We start from the raw sequence: 20,737 nt of genomic DNA, 5'->3' as shown, positions 1-20,737 counted from the left end.
CAAAATTAACACACAGAAATCTGTAGCTTTCCTATACACTAACAATGAATCAATAGAAAGAGAAATCAGGAAAACAATTCCATTCACCATTGCATCAAAAAGAATAAAATACCTAGGAATAAACCTAACCAAAGAAGTGAAAGACTTATACTCTGAAAACTACAAGTCACTCTTAAGAGAAATTAAAGGGGACACTAATAAATGGAAACTCATCCCATGCTCATGGCTAGGAAGAATTAATATCGTCAAAATGGCCATCCTGCCCAAAGCAATATACAGATTTGATGCAATCCCTCTCAAATTACCAGCAACATTCTTCAATGAATTGGAACAAATAATTCAAAAATTCATATGGAAACACCAAAGACCCCGAATAGCCAAAGCAATCCTGAAAAAGAAGAATAAAGTAGGGGGGAATCTCACTCCACAACTTCAAGCTCTACTACAAAACCATAGTAATCAAGACAATTTGGTACTGGCACAAGAACAGAGCCACAGACCACTGGAACAGATTAGAGACTCCAGACATTAACCCAAACATATATGGTCAATTAATATTTGATAAAGGAGCCATGGACATACAATGGCAAAATGACAGTCTCTTCAACAGATGGTGCTGGCAAAACTGGACAGCTACATGTAGGAGAATGAAACTGGACCATTGTCTAACCCCATATACAAAGGTAAACTCAAAATGGATCAAAGACCTGAATGTAAGTCATGAAACTATTAAACTCTTGGAAAAAAACATAGGCAAAAACCTCTTAGACATAAACATGAGTGACCTCTTCTTGAACATATCTCCCCGGGCAAGGAAAACAACAGCAAAAATGAGCAAGTGGGACTATATTAAGCTGAAAAGCTTCTGTACAGTGAAAGACACCATCAATAGAACAAAAAGGAACCCTACAGTATGGGAGAATATATTTGAAAATGACAGATCTGATAAAGGCTTGACGTCCAGAATATATAAAGAGCTCACACGCCTCAACAAACAAAAAACAAATAAGCCAATTAAAAAATGGGCAGAGGAACTGAACAGACAGTTCTCTAAAAAAGAAATACGGATGGCCAAGAGACACATGAAAAGATGCTCCACATCGCTAATTATCAGAGAAATGCAAATTAAAACTACAATGAGGTATCACCTCACACCACTAAGGATGGCTGCCATCCAAAAGACAAACAACAACAAATGTTGGCGAGGCTGTGGAGAAAGGGGAACCCTCCTACACTGCTGGTGGGAATGTAAATTAGTTCAACCATTGTGGAAAGCAGTATGGAGGTTCATCAAAATGCTCAAAACAGACTTACCATTTGACCCAGAAATTCCACTCCTAGGAATTTACCCTAAGAATGCAGCAATCAAGTTTGAGAAAGACAGATGCACCCCTATGTTTATCACTGCACTATTTACAATAGCCAAGAATTGGAAGCAACCTAAATGTCCATCAATAGATGAATGGATAAAGAAGATGTGGTACATATACACAATGGAATACTACTCAGCCATAAGAAAAGGGCAAATCCTACCATTTGCAGCTACATGGATGGTGCTGGAGGGTATTATGCTCAGCAAAATAAGCCAAGCAGAGAAAGAGAAATACCAAATGATTTCACTCATCTGTGGAGTATAAGAACAAAGGAAAAACTGAAGGAACAAAACAGCAGCAGAATCACAGAACTCAAGAATGGACTAACAGGTACCAAAGGGAAAGGGACTGGGGAGGATGGGTGGGTAGGGAGAGATAGAGGGGGAAAAAAGGGGTTGTATTAAGATTAGCATGCATGGGGGGTGGGAGAAAGGGGAGGGCTGTACAACACAGAGAAGACAAGTAGTGACTCTACAACACTTTGCTATGCTAATGGACAGTGACTGTAAATGAGTGTATGGGGGGACCTGGTATAGGGGAGAGCCTAGCAAACATAATATTCATCATGTAAGTGTAGATTAATGATAACAACAACAACAACGAAAAAGCAGTTCCTGGGTAGTGACCTCCAATGAGTTCTACACAGTGGTATATAGGGCATATAAAAGTGTAGGCAAAGGGTTTGTTTGTGCTTATACAGAGGATCAAAGCCTAATTTGGCTACCCCAAAAATGAACTAAGATATGATATGAAAAAGAACTTCCAACATCAGCACTCTCTGGAAGACTCATGCCAGAAGATGATCATCAAAAAACCCCAACAAAGATCCACGCACTGCTACAGGTGTAGATGCACTCATCCCACCAGTTCCTGGACTTGCCATGGGAATGAAGAAGGAGATATCTAAGCTAGCCTGTGCATACAGTAAAACAACAAATTTGACTGGATCTACACTATTGGAACTCAACCAAGAATTAGGAGAGGTGCAAATTGTAGCACTCCAAAACCTTACAACTACAGACTATTTACTGTTAAAAGAACATATGGGATGTGAACAGTCCACAGGAATGGGTTGTTTTAATTTGTCTGATTTCTCTCAGACTATTCAAGTTCAGTTGGACAATATCCACCATATCATAGATAAGTTTTCACAAATGCCTAAGGTGCCTAACTGGTTTTCTTGGTATCACTGGAGATGGCTGGTATTTATAAGCATGCTTTGGTTATGTAACTGTATTCCTATTATGTTAATGTGTGTGTGCAATTTAATTAGTAGTTTAAAACCTATACATGCTGAAGTTACTATACAAGTTACTATGTCAAAGAAATAATCAATCTTCCCATATTTTCTTCTGCCTGCTACTTCTGTAGCTTTTCTTCTTCGTTCCTAATTACAACCCATAAATAGAATTCGTGCCTCATATCGAATTTACCATGTATCACAATTCTTCCAAGGGGTAAAGATACCTCAAGACAAATGCTGGGCATAGAAGCCACAGGGCATAAATATGCAAAGAAGTAAAAAAACTAACCTTTTCAAACAGTAAGGCTTCTCTCTCACTTACCAACTTTACATTTCCCTGTTTGGCCCCGGAAGATGACTGGTTAGCCAGAGACAGGTAAGATTCCTCAAGGGAGGAACAACCTAAGACAGGCACAGTCGCAGGGGGGCCATCACGTGAGGAATTGGGGATCAACAGAGGTGAGGCTTAGAACTTCCCCCCCTGTCCTGAAAGAAATCTGCTGCATCCGTGGATGTTTTATTGCCCTTGTCTAGCTTGGATTAACACATAGTCTACAGGCACTCACCTGATCATCTACATTTGCTCTCTTACAACACTAAACTATGTTTTCTACCTTTATCTTGCATCTACCTACCACTTCAGCATTTTATCAAAAATAATAATAATAAAGAGAGAAATGTGGTATCCACATATAAATCAAGTATAAATATCAAACGCATATTCATATTTGAACTGACTGTTTATAGTTCATAATGCATGATCAAAACCGAAAGTTTCTGTGATGACTGCCCTTGTACTTTTCACCATGTAACTTATTCACTATGTAAGAATTTGTTCTCCATGTAAGAACTTGTTCGTTATGCTTCAGAAGATTGGAGACTGACGAAAATTAGGCCTGGGGTGGATTAATGATTATACATTGAGCATTGAGTCCCCTATACAGAATTTTATTGTTGTTAACAACCATTTGATCAAAAAAAAATAGGAGAGATGCCCTCACAAAAATAAAAAATAAAAAATAAATAAAATAAATAAAAATAAAATAAAATAAAAGTAAATAAATAAAATAAAGTACACACTTCCAATTGTAAAATAAGTAAGTAACCGGGATGTAATTTATAGCATAAGGAATATAGTCAAAATATTGTGACAACTTGGTATGTGATAGCTGGTACCTAGAATTATCATGTATATAAATGTTCAATCACTGTGTTGTACACCTGAAACTAATGTAATACTGTATGTCAACTACCCTTCAATAAAAAATAATTATCTAAAAAAAAAAGATCATGCAGCTAGATTTATTTTGCTGCAAGAAAGGGAAATGGTCAGAAGTCCCATATGTACAGGCCTTTTTGCCCTTAGGGAAAGTAAAGGACTATGCCAAAAAAGTGGATTAATTCCAGACCCTACTCCAAACCCTAATTCCTCCCCATTGGCTCTGCCATGCCCACGTTATCCAGATGTAAGTCCACCTGCCGAGAACCCTAAAAGTTAGACCACAAGAGAACTACCACCCCAAGCATTATTGGCCCAATCACCCACCAGGCTTCCCAGGGGGGTGAAGAGAAGATAGTTATACCCATCCTTATTTCCCTTACAGGAAGTAGCCAATGGAGAGTGGGGACCAGCTCAGGTCCATGTCCCTTTATCCCTCCAAGAACTGAGGCAAATTAAACAGGACATGGGTAAATTTTCAGATGACCCATACAAGTACATAGAAGTCTTCCAAGGGCTTACTTTAACTTTTGAACTGGCCTGGAAGGATGTTACGCTTATACTAAACCAAATCCTTACCAGAGGGGAGAAAGATAAAGTAATCAGAGAAGCCTTAGAGTTTGTAGATGAATGGCATACTATAAATGCAAATGGCAAATCTCCAGAGAAACCACCTCGAGTCACCACTGGCTGTTAGGCAGTGTCATTCACTGAGCCAGAGTGGGGCCAAGATATAGACAATGCTGATAACTGGTACAGGAATCACTTTATAACTTGTATTTTAAAAGGGCTGAAAAGAGCACGTGTAAAACCTATAAATTACTCTAAATTATCAGCTGTGATGCAGGAAGAAAAAGAAAGAAAGCCCTCAGCCTTTCTGGAACGGCTCAGGGAGGCATTGGTGAAGCACACATATGTCCCCAGAGTCCCCAGAAGGCCAAGTCATTCTCAAGGATAAATTCATCACTCAATCGGCCCCAGATATCAGGAGGAAGTCACAAAAGTTGGCATTTGGCTCAGAACAAAATCTGGAAAGCCTCCTGAACATCATCACATCAGTTTTCTATAATAGAGATGAGGAGGAAAAGAGGGACTGGGACAGGAGAGATAACCAAAAGGCAGAGGCATTAGCCATGGCCTTGTAGAGAGTCAATGTTGAGCCTCCAAGGTTGGAGAAAGGGAGACCACCCCAGAGACCTGGCCCCAGGAGGCTTGTTTCCTCTGTGGGAGAGAGGAGCATTTTAAGTGAAAATGCCCTATGGGTAGGTACTCCAAACTGCCAACGTCCTGTTCACTCTGTCAAGGAGACCCCTGAAAGTGACACTGCCCTCAGAGGCATAGGCAACTGGAGTCAGACTTGCAACAATGTAGTCAGGACTGAAGGGGCACGGGGCTACCCATGCTGGCTCCTGTCACCATCATAACCCCACAGGAGCCCCAGGTGATTCTCTATAGGAGGTCACACCATCAATTTCCTACTAGATACAGGAGCCACCTATTCGGTCCTCCTCCATAATCCTGGCCCTCCCTCCTCCTTGTCAACTACTTTTAGAGGTGTATCTGGGAAGCCCATGATCAAATATTTTACTCAGCATTTAAGTTGTGAGTGGGACTCAGTGCTGTTCTCCCATGCCTTCCTGGTGGTCCCAGAAAGTCCAATGCCACTTCAAGGCCATGATATACTTTCTGAAGTACAAGCCTCTGTACATATGAACATAGAAAGAGATGAGTGATGTCTTCCCTTATTGGAAGTAGACATTAATCCTGAGGTCTGCGCAACTAATGGAATCATTGGAGGAGCAAAATCAGCCCAACAAATACAGATTCATCTTAAAGACTCTAATCACTTTCCTCATAAGAGGCAGTATCCCTTAAAACCAGAAGTTCGTGAAGGCTTGAAACCAGTTATCAATAACCTAAAAACTCAAGGCCTTTTGATAGCCTGTAACAGTCCTTGCAACACTCCTATATTAGGAGTACAAATGCCACATGGAAGCTGGTACCTTGTACAAGATCTATGAGCCATTAATGAAGCATTTGTGCCCCTACATCCTGTAGTACCTAATCCCTATACCCTGTTATCCAGGGTTCCTGAGGGAGCAGCATGGTTTACTGTGCTAGACCTGAAGGATGCTTACTTTTGTATCCCACTTGTACCTGAATCCTAGTTGCTCTTTGCTTTTGAGGATCCAGTAAATCCCTCAGCTCAATTAGCCCAGACAGTTTTGCCCCAGGGATTCAGAGGTAGCCCACATCTATTTGGGCAGGTCTTAGCAAGGACCTGGCCTCCTTTGATTCAAGGGAGGCAGAAATCATCCAATATGTGGATGATATACTTCTCTGTACCACCACAGAGACAGAGTGTCAGGAAAGTACTCAGAGATTATACTGAACTTTCAAGCTGATTATGGCTATAAAGTCTCTCATCAGAAAGCGCAGATCTGTCAGCAGCAAGTAAAATATCTGGGCCTTAACCTCAGGGAACTAGAGCCCTGCGGGAAAAGAGAATACAGCCTATTCTCTGCCGCCCATTGCCCTCTACTATCAGGCACTTGAGGGAATTCTTGGGCATCACTGGGTATTTCAGAATTTGGGTCACCAGATATGGAGAGTTAGCCAGACCCCTCTACCAACCTCTTAAAGAAGTCCAAAGGGAAGGCACCATAAAACTCCAGTGGGAACCTGATGCTTTTAAAGCTTATGAGGCTTTGAAGAAAGCCCTACTCCAGGCCCCCACCTTAAGCCTGCCCACTGGAAACCGGTTTAACCTGTTCATTACTGAGACATCAGGAGTGGCACTGGGAGTACTAACTCAACCTCGAGAGAAATGCAGCAGCCCATAGCCTATCTAAGCAAGGAACAAGACCCAGTAGCTAAGAGCTTGCCACACTGTCTGAGATCTGTGGCAGAAGTAGCCCTGCTACAACCTGAAGCCAGAAAATTGACCCTGGGAAGAGACAATAGTGCATGCAGTAAGATAAATTTTAGCCAAAATAAGCAGGTGAAGAGAGGCAACAAAGGGCCAGGTAGTTTATTTGAGTGCAACTCTAGGGTGATGTTCTGTGGTCTGGGTATTACAGGCCAGGGAAGTCACACCCCATCAGGGAGGTGGGGGCTTGTAAGGGATTAGGAGGGGGAGGATTGGGCAAGCTATCCTAGGGGGCATGGAGAGGTATGATTGGCTAAAGGTGACAGACAACTAGAAACTTTTTTCCTTCCAAGAGTGAGGAGGCTGACATCCAGGTCTTTCTTGGCACATCAGAAGAATGGAATTCAGGAAGAGCTGTCCCCTTTCCATATAAGGCATGGACCTTGGGGTCTGGTCTGTTCTCCCCCTATGACATCTCTCTGTTCTGTTTGCATGTCCTTTTTTTTCCTTCCTCCATCCTAACATTCCAGCCTTTTGGTCATAATGGACAACAACTCGATCTGGCTACTTCCGGCTGACAAGGGGCATCGTGGGGGTTTGAGGCTGGTTTTAGGCTGAGGGAAGGGGTTCAGTGGGAAGAGGTGCATAATGGTGAAGTAACAGCTGATTGGTGGCGACCTGGTCATCTGGATTAGCTGCTGTTGGAGGAAACTGAGGACACAAGGAGCAGCTAAGAGTAAACCACAAACTGTTATTAAGGGGCCCAGTAGGGGCACTAGCCAGGCCATTATGGGGGACTGGAATTCTGGATCAAGTTTACATCTCAATGACTAGTATTGGGATTTAGTATAGATAAGACTGCATTATTGAAACAATACTTTTCTCTAAAATCACCCTCATTTTTATTAGAAGTAGCCAGATTAAGAAAATAATTAACAGTTGGCTTGATTATTTGCATAAGTGCAGCAAGAAGAGCAATTGATTACATAGGCTCTTTTAAATATGCTTTGCTGGAACTTTTTATAAGGAATTTCAGATTGGACTTTTAAAGGCTTCTTGAGGCCAAAGAGCCAAGCCAGACTTGCCATCAGGTTGTGCCTGCAGTACCTGTACATTTGGGTGAATTCCTTTCTTCTCTGAGGTTCCCAAGACATTCTTGAGGTCCTTGCACCTGCCCTGCCAGGCAGTGACCTTCCTTACTCATCTGGTAAGGCTACTGGGAACTCTGTAAGCAAGGTACCAGGCCAGTTCTTTTAAGGGACTTTGTTGGCTTTATAAAGTCAATCTTAGTTCCTTAAAGCTGTCTGTTCATATCTGAGTTTACACACGTGTCTCTCAGGTATGACATTCCAGTCAAAGCCTTGGTAATATAACCAGTGTTTTTAATTGGTCCTCTTACAAGGAAAGCAGATTCTTATTGAACTTGTGCAAATAAACATACTGCCATGAAATATAAAAATAGTCACTGAGATTTTTTTAATTCTGGAGGGATCAGGCAGAGAGAGAGAAAGTTTCAATTCTGCTTATAAAGGCAGTCATTTACTAAACTGTTGTCAGCTTAAGAGATAAAGCTTAAAACACTTTATCAACATTTGAAACAAAAAGCCACAAAATCATCTTCCTTAGTTTACTTAATCCTATGTAATTAATACCTGTTCTGAAGAAATCTAGTTCTTTACTAGCTTAAGAGTAATAAAACAGTGACTATAAATAATAAAAAACTTAATGACAATGGTTAAAGATTTGATGAGAGCTTACTGTAAGGCAGTTGACATAATGAAATTATGATATTTCTGTAACACAAAACACTAACTAACAAAGTTTAGCATTATTCTTTTTGACAGTGCTTTCTAGGTAATTAAGCAGGTAATTATATATCAGATAAATAAGTTAAATTAGTCAAATACTTCTCCAGTGAGAAAAAGTTCCTCTGACATGTTCCAGGGGCCCTCTGGAAAATATCAGAGTTAACTAGAGGTAAAAGTACCTTTTTGAATTTGATTTTGGGAATTTGTCAAAAGAAAGTTTATTTGGCACTTGCTTAAATAGGATTATAGGTTGCCATGAAGCAATACTTATCTATCTAACTAAAATGACAGCACCAGTGAAAGGGTATCTCGCTGCCACCCTCCTTACCCCAGAATGGCTCAGGAGACATGGGCCCATGCAAGAGATTTTATTATCTGAAAGAGAAAAGGACTGAGCAGAGTAAGAGGCTGACAATCTTTAACTGGAGATTGGGCTAGGAGAACCTGAATCATTGAACACTTAACATAAAGGTCTGGGTGGGAGTGCAAAGTCCAAAAAGCCTGCACATATGGGATTTCACTCTACTCTCTGCTCTGGTGGCAATAATTAATCAAGTTGGTGAGGAGGCTAAAATTGAAAGTTCCCTCAGGGGGCCAGCAAGATTGATTGTCCAAGGGATACTGAGGCCTGGCCTCAGAGCAAAGGAAGATTAGCTTTTATTTGTGAACTTCCCGGGACAAATATAGAGTAGCCAAATTAGAAATGAGACACTGCAGTGGGTTATGAGCCTCTGCTTTTGAGGGCTGGTTCCCCATGTCTGTGCCACTTCTCAACTAATCCTGCTGAGAGATGCACCCAGCGTCCCAAGTGCACCAAGTCAGGGGAGACATCCTGGGAGCCTGGGTGAGGGATGTCTTCCCCATCACAGGGCCAGGGGCAGGCCGTATGCCTGCAGACATCCTGGGGGTCTGGGGTAGGGATGTCTCCCATGCCACAGGGCCAGGGGTGGGCTGGATGCCTGCAGAGGGTGGGCTGAATGCCAGGGGCCGGATACCCCACCTGGACGTAAGTACAATTTCTAACGGACTAGGTGAAATGGAGTTAGGAAGGGAAACAGATCGGGGGAAACTGAAGGACTCACCAGAAAATAGTCCATGCAGCGGAGAGCAGACTGAGGTCCTGGGTTGGGGAAGGAGGGGCAGGGCCACTGGTGGCCAGTCGGGGCCCCATGCTCACGCTCCTTCCCAGGATTTTGGCACCAAATGTAATATAAATTTTAGCTGAAATAAGCAGGTGAAGAGAGGCAACAAAGGACCAGGTAGTTTATTTGAGTGCAACTCCTGGGTGATGTTCCATGGTCTGGGTATTACAGGCTGGGAAAGTCACACCCAGTCAGGGAGGTGGGGGCTTATAAGGGATTAGGAGGGGGAGGAGTGGGCAAGCTATCCTAGGGGGTGTGGAGAGGTATGCTTGTCTAAAGGTGACATAATAGACAACTAGTAACTTTTTTCCTTCCAAGAGGGAGGAGGCTGACATCCAGGTCTTAGTTGGCACAGCAGGATGGGATTCAGGAAAAACTGTCCCCTTTCCATATAAGGTACAGACCTTGGGGTCTGGCCTATTCTCCCCCTATGGTGTCTCTCTGTTCTGTTTGCATGTCCTTGTTTTTCCTTCCTCCAGCCTAACACATGCACCCCTTATTGAACACCTGGGGGGGAACACCTTGGAGGACCTGTGGTTATCAGACAGAAGGCTACTAAAGTATCAGTCACTCCTCCTTGAGGGCCCTGTAACCCAGCTGCAGATATGCACCACCCTGAATCCAGCTACCTTTCTACCTGAATCATTGAGCAAAGGACCTGAGCATGACTGCCAACAGGTCCTTGCCCTAAACTATTCTGCCAGAGAAGACCTAAAAGACAGCCCCTTAGAAAACCCAGAGCTTGTCCTCTTCACAGATGGCAGCTCCTTTATTGAGCAGGGCCAGCAGAAAGCTGGCTATGTAGTTGTCACTCTGTGGGATACTATTGAGTGCCAACCACTTCCACTGGGCATGAGTACACAGCTGGAAGAATTAATAGCCCTCACTAGAATAAGAATATAGTACTTTATCCTCCATTTACCCCATGGTCCCAAGCACACAGGGCAGTGAAAATCATTCCTGGACTTGCCGGACTTGTCTGGACTTGCCTCACCTTATCTCTAAACATTCTGACCCTCCCCCAAGGCAACAGGCCAAGCAGTACTTTTCCACTCCACCACTATAAAAGGCACAATGCTCTGCACCACGGGGCTGCTCCCTCTCTCTGGGTGCAGCCATTTTCTCTTTCAGATAATAAAATCTCTTGCATGGGCCCATGTCTCCTGAGCCATTCTGGGGTAAGGAGGGTGGCAGCGAGATACCCTTTCATTGGTGCTGTGACTTGGATGAAGTTCTCCCATTGACTTTGCTCTTCCTCCGGGAATCTGAGCTGCTTTGGGAACCCTCACTGCCCGATCCTCCTCCACAGGCTCACCGTCCATTTCCCCGGTCACTTGTCTTCTCACCCAACACTGGCCTTCGATTTGGTAAGTCTCCCCTTCATGGTTGACTTAAATGTCCCTTTGAAACCTGGGAAGTGGCCATTGAGTGTCCGGCACCCCCAAGGGTTCCTCCAGGACAGGGGCACCCCCAACCATGACTTTCAGAGTCACAGTTGATCTCCATAGTCAACCCTTCTCTGCCTCCCCACAGTGTGAATCCTCATTCACTGAGGCCCGGTCTCCCTTTATCTACTTGTGAACTCCTGGTACCAGGTACCGAGCCTCCATGGCATTTTTGCCCTGACCACTTGGTTAGAGGTGTTAACGACCCCCTAACTATGTCTGGTCTTCTCTGCAACCTTCTCAATCACTCTGGAATGCCTCAGCAACTTGTGAATGGTCTCATTCTCACCATGGGATCTGGCCCCTCTATTCCCAGAGATTTACCACTAGGGTGCTTACTGCTTACTCAATAATCTAAAATCTCTCCACCTCACTCCAGACCTCAAACCTTTTAAGCTTATTTGCTACTGTAGTGAGATCTGACCACAATATTCCTTGGACAATCAGTCTAAATGGCCTCCCAATGGCTCTTTAGATCTTAAAACTATCTGCGACTTATACAACTTCTGTGAGTGCAAGGCAAATGGAAAGAGATCCCATATACCCTGGCTTTCTCCTACCTCCAAAACAAGCCCTCTCTCTGTCTCCCCTACAATCCTAAACACCTACAACTTGCCTTAAAAGTCCTCACCCTCCAACAAACCAGATCCCACTATATCCTCTGACTTTGACTCTGCTGATGAACTCCCACCCTACCGACCCCATGGCACCTGCTCCTTCTCCTCCTCCTCCTCAAACACCCAGTCCACCCTGTGCAGCCATGGAAACTGCCCAGCATCCTCCCCCTCCAGCCCCCACTAAGTCTCCCACCACAAGCTACCATCAGCGGCAGGGTAATAACCCCACCTCCTTAACTGCAACCAGTTTACCTCCCATCCCGAGATCCCCTGTCAAGCCCTCGAGTCACTCACTCTCGATCCCAGATCCTAGCCCCACTACAGGAGGGCATCATCCAGGTCCATGTCCCTTTCTCTCTCTCTGACCTATCTCAAATTGAGAAAAGATTAGGTTCTTTCACCTCCAACCTGGCTGCTTACATGTAAGAGGTCCAGTACCTAACTCAGTCATATGATCTTACCTTTCATGATATTCACATGATCCTATCCAACACACTTTTGCCCGAGAAGCACAGGCGAGTCTGGGAACAGGCTAGAACTCATGCTGATGAGGTTCACCAAAGTACTACAGCTCATCCAATTGGTGCTGAGGCGGTTCCTGACCGAGACCCTAATTGGGACTATAATATGGCAGGGGGAGTTACCCGTCAAGATCAATTCATCACCTGCCTCATGGCGGGTCTCAGGAAGTCAGCCAATAAAGCCATTAACTATGAAAAACTCCAAGAGGTTATTCAGGATAAAAATGAGAATCCCTTTATGTTCCTAGACTGCCTCACCAAAGCTCTTTTACAATATACAAACCTAGACCCCAAGACCCCAGATGGAAGAGAATTATTAATGACCTACTTCTTCACCCAGAATTTCCCTGACATTAAGGCTAAACTTAGACGTCTAGAGAAGGGCCCCTGAACTCCTCAGGCAGAGGTCCTGGCAGTGGCCTTCAAAGTATATAATGGGATAGATGAAAAGGCCCATAAACAAAAATACCAAATGCTGGTTAAGGCCTTTCAACCCACCCCAACCACTGGTGCTCGGGTATCCTCACTTCCTAAGAAACAGCCAGGAGGACCTCCTGGTCCATGCTTCAAATGTGGTCAAATGGGTCATTGGGCTAGAGCCTGCCCAAATCCCTGTAAGCCCCCCGGTCCATGCCCTAACTGCCATCAGGAGGGACACTGGGCTGTTGACTGTCCTCACACACCAAGAGGTGCCAGGCCATCCAGCTCTAACACTCCACACATAGACCTTCTGGGTCTGGCAAATGATGATTGAGGGGCCCCGGGACTCCTCCACCCGACCACTACCATCACTGTACAGGAGCCCAGGTAACCACTGAGGTAGCGGGTAGGCCCATCTCCTTCCTTTTGGACACCAGAGCCACCTACTCAGTGCTGAAGGAGTTTTGGGGACCTACCTCCCTTTCACAGTCCTCTATAGTCGGGGTAGAGGGCACACCTTATCAACCTTTACAAACTCCCATGCTTCACTGTGTCTTTAGAGGCATTGCCCTCTCTCACTCCTTTTTGGTGATTCCCCAGTGTCCCATCCCCCTTATGGGAAGAGACCTATTACACAAGGTTGGAGCTTCCATTACCTTCACTCCTGGACTGTGCCTCAACCCTGACTCGCCTTCAATCCCACTTTTACGCGCCCTCCAACCTGCTGCAAACCTACCGCCCTCTCCCTTTCCTCTGCCACCCCATCTAATCAACCCTGTAGTCTGGGATACCCTCACCCCCTCTATTGCCACCTGCCCCCAAGTAATTATCAGACTTAAAGACCCCACCTCTTTTCCCTCTCAACCTCAGTACCTGCTGCTCCTCAAGAATTTGCTGGGCCTGCAGCCAATTATCCAGGAACTTTTATACAAACGGCTACTACAACCAGCCAATTCCCTTTTCAATACTCCTATACTGGCAGTTAAAAAGCCTAATGGTTCTTACAGGCTTGTCCAGGACCTAAGAGTAATTAATGCAGCTGCTGTTCCCATCCATCTTGTGGTCCCTAACCCCTATACTTTATTGTCCACCATTCCTGCTTCCACCACTCACTTTTCTGTCTTCAACCTCAAAGATGCATTCTTCACTATCCCCCTCTATCCCGACTCCCAAAATCTATTTACTTTCACCTGGACCAATTCTGCCACCCAGACTTCTATTCAATTGACCTGGAAAGTCCTTCCCAAAGGCTTTAGAGATAGTCCCCACCTTTTTGGACAGGCTCTAACACAAGACCTCAAATCCCTTACTCTCTCGATCTCCACCCTCCTTCAATATGTGGATGATCTTCTCCTGTGCAGTCCCTCCCTACAAACCTCTCAACAGGATACTATTCTCCTTTTAAACTTTCTCTCAGAACACGGCTATTGGGTTTCACCCTCCAAAATTCAGCTGTCTGCCACTCAGGTCACATACCTGGGAATTCAGCTCTCTCCGGGCTACAAGGCCATTACCATAGACAGGAAAAAACTTCTACAATCCATGCCTGTTCCCAACAACAAAGATGAAATTCTATCTTTCCTGGGTCTTGCTGGGTTCCTTCATTCATGGATCCCCAACTTTTCACTCCTGGCTGCCCCCCTTAATGATGGACCTAGGACCTCTTACTGAGCCCCTCTTGACGCCTGTAGCTAAGCCCTTCTATAAACTCCAGCTGGCCCTTCTACAAGCCCCTGCTCTGCACTTGCCTGACCTCACACACACCTTTTTTCTATATATCTCAGAAAGACAGGGCTTCACCCTGGGAGTTCTGGGACATTGGTTAGGACCCTCTTTGCCCCGGTTGCCTACCTTTCTGAAAAACTAGATCCTACTATTCAGGGATGGGTTCCTTGCCTGCGAGCCCTAGCAGCGGCTGCCGTCCTCATTCAAGAATCCAAAAAACTCATCTTCGGGTCACCCACAACTGTTATATCCCCCCAATATCTTTCTGAAATCCTTACCTACAAAGGCCTGCAGAATTCTATCACTTCAGGTTGCCCTAGTTGAGGAAACCTCCCTCAATTTCAAAACCTGTCTTCCCCTTAATCCCTCCACCCTTTTTCCATTACCTCCCGATCCACAGGCAGGATCACAACCCCCCTTCCATAACTGTTTACAAACTTTAGATGAACTCCTACCCTTTTCCTCCCACATTCAGGATGGCACCCTTCCTCAAGCCACATATACCTGGTTTACTGATGGCAGTTTCTTTATCCATAAGGGTGTTCGACGGGCAGGATATGCCATTGTCTCTCTGGACAAAACTATCGAGGTAAAGCCCTTACCTCCTAACACCACAAACCAACAAGCTGAACTGATCGCCCTTACACTTGCCTTCACTGTAGCACAGGGGTCCTCTCTTACTGTCTATACTAATTCTAAATATGCTTTCTATATCCTACTGTTCCACACAGCAATCTGGAAAGAACGGGTACTTCTCAACACCAAGGGCAGCTCTATCGCCAACACCAAACACATTATACCACTGAGAGAGGCCTCTTCCAACAGCCATAGGCCTAGTACATTGCCACTCCCATTGGTCAGATCAGTCATCCATCTCCCTTGGTAACAACAGGGCAGATGAGGCAGCCCGAAAAGCAGCGTTAGCCCTTGTAATAGGTGCCCTCATTCCAGGCCCTAAAAAATCCGTTTCCACAACTACCAGCCCACTTTCTACTGAGGCCATACTCTCCTACTTACATCACTTATTCCACCCTAACATCCAATCTTTACAACACTGTTTTCAAACTTTCCTGCCTCTTTCTCATTCAGAAACTGCCTTCCTCAAAATGCTCACCAACTCATGCGAGATCTGTCAAAAAGTCAATCCCAACTCACCTTCCCGACCACCCACCTTTCCTACCCATCAAACACAAGGGCTCATTCCAGGGACTGATTGGCAGCTAGACTTTACTCACATGCCTCCAATAAAATGCCACCGGTATCTTTTAGTACTGGTGGACACATTTTCAAGATTGGTTGAGGCCTTTCCCACAACCAACAAACGAGCCCAGGCTGTCTCCAAAGTCCTACTGTCTGATATTATCCCACGCTTTGGGATACCTACTTCCTTACAATCAGACAATGGCCCCGAGTTTATCTCTCAAATCTCCCAAGCAACCACTAAAGCCCTTTATATTCCATGGCATTTTCACATCCCCTATCACCCACAATCCTCAGGTAAGGTGGAAAGAACTAATAGAACCCTCAAATCTATTCTTACTAAATATCCCTGGAGCTCCACCTTGACTGGATAAAACTCCTCAACTTGGCCCTACTTTGACTCCGGGCCTTACCAAGAAAACCTGTTACACTTTATCCTTTTGAACTCATGTATGGCCACCCCGTGCTTCCTCCAGGTCTCAACTTCAAACCTCCTATCCTTCCTCCTTACCTCATCAACCATTTACTTCAACACATTTGCTCTCTACTCTGGTCCCATGCTGACCTCTATACACCAAAACCTCAAGACCCCACTTCTCCTACTTTATATCACCCAGGAGACTCTGTGCTCCTATCTCCGCCACACCAAGCAACACCATCCCTAACTCCCAAATGGCAAGGACCATACACAGTAATCCTTTCCACGCCAACTGCAGTTAAGCTCCAGGGTCTTTCCCATTGGATACACAATTCCCACCTTAAGCCATTTGTCTCACCTTATTCCCCTCCCACCAAATCTCCCACAGGTTCCTACTCCTCCACCCTGCAGGGACCTCTTACTCTTCGCATTTCATGATGCATCACTTCCACTCATCACTGAAGAAGTTTCCACCAGCACGGAGTCCTAAGACCTCCCTTTCAACTGCCATGTGTTATGCTTTAGGATTGTTAACCCTGGTCTCAACACTTGTTCTCTCACCAGACCTATCTTCCCCAACACCAGCCCATTTCTTCTCTTTCAGACTGTCCAAAAGATTGGACCATCAAGGATTCCCTTTGCCATCCAGGTTGCTTTTCTGCCTACACATATGTCCCCAAAGAATGCTATAATTCAGCCACCCTATGTAAACATGGCAATCAGAAATATTGGACAGGGAAATCCAACTGTAAGGCTAGGAGAAGCCAGTGCCCCTAGAGAAATAGGGAAATAGTGCTTATTCCCACAGTTATTGTTGGAACTTCTTTACCCACACAGGCATGTCAGACGGGGGTAGAGTACAGGATCAAGCCCACCAGGAACATATATTTACAGTATTGCCCCAAATACTTCACAATATGTTCAATCCCAACAGGCCTCCCCTCAATCTGTCAATCAGATGGGAACTCATACCTAAAGACCCTCTCCTAACTCAAATAGTTAATACTACCCATCACTTACTTAACCTTACCAATCCCTCTCTGGCTCAGGGGTGCTGGATGTGTTTGAGAGCAGGCTTCTCTAATTTAATAGCTAGTCCTCTACAATTCAACAGTTCAATACAGCTCAATGAGACTTCCCTGGACCTGGCCAATGTCTCCCAACCTTTCTAGAGTGCCCCTTTTTTCAGTTCTCTCAGAGGTGGTTTACCTCAATGGGAAACACCTCTGTAGGAGAATTACAGAAAGAACAGTGTAGACAAACTCTCACTACTCACCATCCACAAAGGCTTGCTGTCTGCCAGTCTCTGAAACCTCCCTCCTGTGTGGGAGAACTGTCTATCACTGCCTTCTGCCTGGATAGAGAGGCACATGCACTTTGGACCTCTTATTTCCATCCATAGACATTGTCCCAGGGGATGAGGAAGTCCCTATACCCCTCATGGGTAATGTAAGACCTCGACCCAAATGTGCTATTCAATTTATTCCCCTACTAGCCACCTTAGGGGTCATGGCAGGCATAGCCACCAGAACTGCTGGAATAACCACATCCATTACTTATTGCCAACAACTCTCTAATCAACTAATAGGGGATATTCAACAAGTAGCTGAATCCATATTAACCCTTCAAACCCAACTGGATTCTCTAGCTGCTGTAGTCCTCCAGAATCACTGTGGATTAGATCTCCTAATGGCAGAAAAAGGGGGACTCTGCCTATATCTGCAGGAAGAATTCTGTTTTTATGTTAAACAGTCCATAATAGTAAAAACAAAATCAAACAATTACAGGAAGACTTGGAAAAGAGAAGACAACAGCTAGCCCAAAATGCCTCTTGGTCTATCCCTAGTCAACTATGGCAAATCTTCCTCCCATTTGCTATTCCCCTTCTACTAATCCTTCTGATTCTGCTCATAGCACCTTGCCTTATTAATTGCATTAAAAAAACACTCCACTCTCAAATGCAAACAATTTCTAACCAGACCTTTAACCAGCTTATATTACAGGATTACCAACCCTTCTTCAAAGATGATGATTCTTATTAAACCTGGAATACGCCATCGCCACTTCAGACCAAGGGCTCAACCGAGGACCACCCCCATCAATACAAAAATGAATTTCATCACCCCTAATCAGCAGGAAGCAGTTGCTGAAGACCGACCTTTATCCTTTCCCCAAGTCCTCTACCACTTATAAAACAGAAAAGGGAAGAATATAAAAATATAGTACTTTATCCTCCACTTACCCCATGGTCCCAAGCACATAGGCCAGTGAAAATCATTCCTGGACTTGCCTGGACTTGCCTCACCTTACCTCTAAACATTCCGACCCTCCCCCAAGGCAAACAGGCCAAACAGTACTTTTCCACTCCACCACTATAAAAGGCACAATGCTCTGCACCATGGGGCTGCTCCCTCTCTCTGGGGGCAGCCATTTTCTCTTTCAGATAATAAAATCTCTTGCATGGGCCCGTGTCTCCTGAGTCATTCTGGGGTAAGGAGGATCGCGGCAAGATACCCTTTCAACTAGAGCCCTTGAAATAGGAGAGTCAGTAAATGTACTGACTCTAAGTATGTGTACTTAGTGCTGAATGCCCATGCAGCCATATGGAAAAAAAGAGTTTTTAAACTCTGAAGGTTCTCCTATCAAATACCATAGTGAAACGAACCAGCTAATACAAGCAGTACATAAGCCTAAAGAGGTAGCAGTTATTCACTGCAGAGACCACCAGAAAGGAATGGATGAAGTAACAGAAGGAAACAGGCAAGCTGACACAAAAGCAAAGAAAGAGCTTGAGAGACTTATAAGGCACCTACCTATCCAAGCCCCTCTTTTATGGACAGGAGTGCCAGCTGATATTATCCCCAGCTATAGTTAAAAGAGCTACAAGATGGCCTCTCCAAAGGTGTTCTAACCTTCCCTCTGGATGGCTTCAGACAAAGGATGAGAAAATTTATTTGCCTCAGAGTACAGAATAGAAAGTTCTTAAAACTTTTAAACCACGAGGTGGAGCCAAGATGGTGGCGTGAGTAGAGCAGTGGAAATCTCCTCCCAAAAACACATAGAGCTATGAAAATATAACAAACAAAACTCTTCCTAAAATAGAGACTGGAGGACACAGGACAACATCCAGACCACATCCACACCTGCAAGAACCCAGCGCCTTGCAAAGGGGGTAAGACACAAGCCCTGGCCCCGAGGGACCCGAGCGCCCCTCCCCCCGGCTCCCGGCGGGTGGAAAGAAACCGGAGCGGTTTTTTTTTTTTTTTTTTTTTTTGGCGAGTGCTTTTTGGAAGCCTTAAAGGGACAAGGACCCCGTTGCTAGGGAGGCAGGGCGGCAGGACCAGTGAGGGGGTGCCTGGGAGGCAGAGGACAAAGATTACTGTGTGTTTTTCCCTACGGGACCGGTGGGCGGGTTTCTGAGACCGGCGCCTGAGGACGGAGGAAATCGCGTGCTTTTCCCCTTTTTTTTCTCTTTTTGGCAAGTGCTTTTTGGAAGCCTTAAAGGGACAGCGACCCCGGTGCTAGGGAGGGAGGGCGGCGGGACCGGTGAGCGGTGACTGGGACCAGCACCTGAGGACAAAGATCGCGTGTTTTTCCCTGCGGGACTGGTGGGCGGGTGCCTGAGACTGGCGCCTGAGGACGGAGGAAATCATGCATTTTCCCCCTTTTTTTTCTCTCTCTTTTTGGCGAGTGCTTTTTGGAAGCCTTAAAGGGACAGGGACCCCATTGCTAGGGAGCAGGGCAGCTGGACCAGTGAGGGGGTGCCTGGGACCAGCGTCTGAGGACAAAGATTACCGTGTGTCTTTCCCTACGGGACCAGTGGGCGGGTGCCTGAGACCAGTGCCTGAGGACGGAGGAAATCGCGTGCTTGTTCCCTTTTCTTTTTTCTCTTTTTGGTGAGTGCTTTTTGGAAGCCTTAAAGGGACAGGGACCCCAGTGCTAGGGAGGGAGGGCGGCGGGATCGGTGAGCGGTGACTGGGACCAGCGCCTGAGGACAAAGATCGTGCATTTTTCCCTGCGGGACCGGTGGGTGAGTGCCTGAGACCGGCACTTGAGGACGGAGGAAATCGCGCGTTTTTCCCTTTTTTTTTGTCTTTTTGGCGAGTGCTTTTTGGAAGCCTTAAAGGGACAGGGACCCCGGTGCTAGGGAGGGAGGGCGGCGGGACCGGTGAGCGGTGACTGGGACCGGCGCCTGAGGACAAAGATCGCGCGTTTTTCCCTACAGGACCAGTGGGCGGGTGCCTGAGACTGGTGCCTGAGGATGGAGGAAACCGTGCATTTCCCCCCCTTTTTTTTTTCTCTTTTTGGCGAGTGCTTTTTGGAAGCCTTAAAGGGACAGGGACCCCAGTGCTAGGGAGGCAGGGCAGCAGGACCAGTGAGCAGGTGCCTGGGACCGGCGCGTGAGGAAAAAAAAAATTGCGTGCTTTTTCCTTTTTTTTTTTCTGTTCTTTCTCTCATTCTTGCTGTTGTTGTTTTCGTTTGCAGAGTGCTTTAAGGAAGTCTTAAAGGGGCAGGAGAGGACACATAGACAAGAGGAGGGGAAACTGTGGATCTCTGGGCACACTAACCCCCTGGGCAAAAGGGAGCACAGAGTCCCCTTACGGAGATAAATAGCCTCCCAGCCGCTCCCTCTTCGACGGGGCTCCACCACTTTGCAGGAGCAGCCCCAGCCAGGCCAGCCCACAGCAACAGTGGAGATAAACTCCATAGCAAACTGGCAGGTAGTAGAAGCCCTGT

At 45.5% G+C, this 20,737-nt stretch overlaps 1 long non-coding RNA gene across 1 annotated transcript; it reads left to right on the top strand.

Annotated features, from left to right (window-relative positions):
* Positions 1 to 10,736: 10,736 nt before the first annotated feature.
* On the top strand, positions 10,737 to 18,464 carry LOC118969135 (uncharacterized). Its single transcript, XR_012122215.1, has 3 exons — positions 10,737 to 10,832; positions 10,964 to 11,021; positions 17,992 to 18,464. It is a non-coding gene; the product is annotated as an uncharacterized lncRNA (long non-coding RNA).
* The last annotated feature ends 2,273 nt before the right edge of the window (positions 18,465 to 20,737 follow it).

The sequence above is a fragment of the Manis javanica genome, chromosome 10 (assembly GCF_040802235.1).
Source record: "Manis javanica isolate MJ-LG chromosome 10, MJ_LKY, whole genome shotgun sequence".
In the NCBI taxonomy this organism is placed as follows: domain Eukaryota; kingdom Metazoa; phylum Chordata; class Mammalia; order Pholidota; family Manidae; genus Manis; species Manis javanica.
Note: the sequence above shows the minus strand (reverse complement) of the source record. Positions and strands in the feature narration are given on the sequence as shown.